This window comes from Heptranchias perlo, chromosome 20, assembly GCF_035084215.1.
Source record: "Heptranchias perlo isolate sHepPer1 chromosome 20, sHepPer1.hap1, whole genome shotgun sequence".
Lineage (NCBI taxonomy): Eukaryota > Metazoa > Chordata > Chondrichthyes > Hexanchiformes > Hexanchidae > Heptranchias > Heptranchias perlo.
The window spans coordinates 8,241,479-8,242,847 of record NC_090344.1 but is presented as its reverse complement, the minus strand read 5'-3'; the positions used below and the strand labels follow the sequence as shown (position 1 = coordinate 8,242,847).

At 44.0% G+C, this 1,369-nt stretch overlaps 1 non-coding gene across 1 annotated transcript; it reads left to right on the top strand.

Moving 5' to 3' along the window:
- The first annotated feature begins 305 nt into the window (after positions 1-305).
- Positions 306-378, top strand: trnav-cac (transfer RNA valine (anticodon CAC)). Its single transcript has one exon. It is a non-coding gene; the product is annotated as a tRNA-Val (tRNA).
- The last annotated feature ends 991 nt before the right edge of the window (positions 379-1,369 follow it).

Below are 1,369 nucleotides of genomic sequence, written 5' to 3'. Positions count from 1 at the left end.
TCTTTGACCCTCTTATTTCATCTTTCACATCCCCTCTGAACTTTCGATATTCTGCCTGGTGAATGAATACATAAAAAAGTTAGGATTTCCGTCAGCCTGAAACAAAAAGTTGTTAGTTGATTAATGGTGATTTGAACAACTATTCGTCTTTTTTCAGAGTTTAATGAGTATTGCGAAATTAATACAGTGAACTATTTTGCAGAAGTTAATCCCCTGAACGGGAAAGGGACCCGTCTCCCACATTGACAGCATTTGCAGACGGCAGCTATCTTCTGAGGGTTTCCTATAAAGTCGTGTGTAACAGCGTTTCTGTAGTGTAGTGGTTATCACGTTCGCCTCACACGCGAAAAGTCCCCGGTTCAAAACCGGGCAGAAACATTTTGAAAACGTTACCCACTAAAATTCAATAAGTGTGAAAAAAGCAAGAATTCAGTCTGTCGTGAAATGTGAATAAAATACCACACCTCACAGAACAGGTATATTTTCCATTCTCTGTATAGTTCAAAACAAACTCAAACACTACACATATACAGACAGTGTTTCACACTCACTCACGTTTCCTGCACTGACGGTGCAGAAAGCCCCTCTCAAAGCTGCACATTGCGAATAATTTCAACTGATTTGTGAGAGATCATTGAAGGCTCCTGAAGTGCAGCTTCGGTTAATAACCACAGTTAAAGACAGCATTGCGGCCGCGGCAACAAACATCAGTTTTTCGATGTTTGATGTTCCCCAGCTCCCGGATTGATTGAGGCCACGACAGAAACAACATTAAGCCCCTCTTTCGGCCCCGCTCTCTCCAATCACACGTTGCTGGCGGGAAGCTGCAATTCCCGCTACAGACAGCGCATTACTGCCCATCCCTGGAAACAAGACACCTCCGAAGCTTTGACAACACATCGCAGGCATCGTCTGTCCCGGAGCTGTTGCTCCGCAACAAAGGCAGAACTTACCAGCTGTTTCAAAATGTATACCTTGAACACTGGACCCTGATATCACTACCCGCTTTAAATGTTTGATGCTTTAACGACTGAGCTACCCAGGCTCGCTAGTCGTTAAGTTCCCGTCTTACATATTCAGAAGAGGACTCTGAATTATCCCTCGAAGACGTCGAACGGGGGTGAGCGTCACTGTTCGAAAATTTTCAGTCACGTGCTGAGGGGTATCCTTGATTTTATTGAACATGATCGAAGAAACATGGACAGCGAACTCGTGAGTTTAAAATTCTTCTTGTTTGTGCCAAATGACTTGTCATTCGTTGGCACGAATTAAAATAACACTTTACCCAGTGGCCCAAAAGCTGAACTTGTCCCACACGGGAGTTGGAAAAGGCCTCTCGACCTTTCAGTCTATTAACATCTGTAAGCTG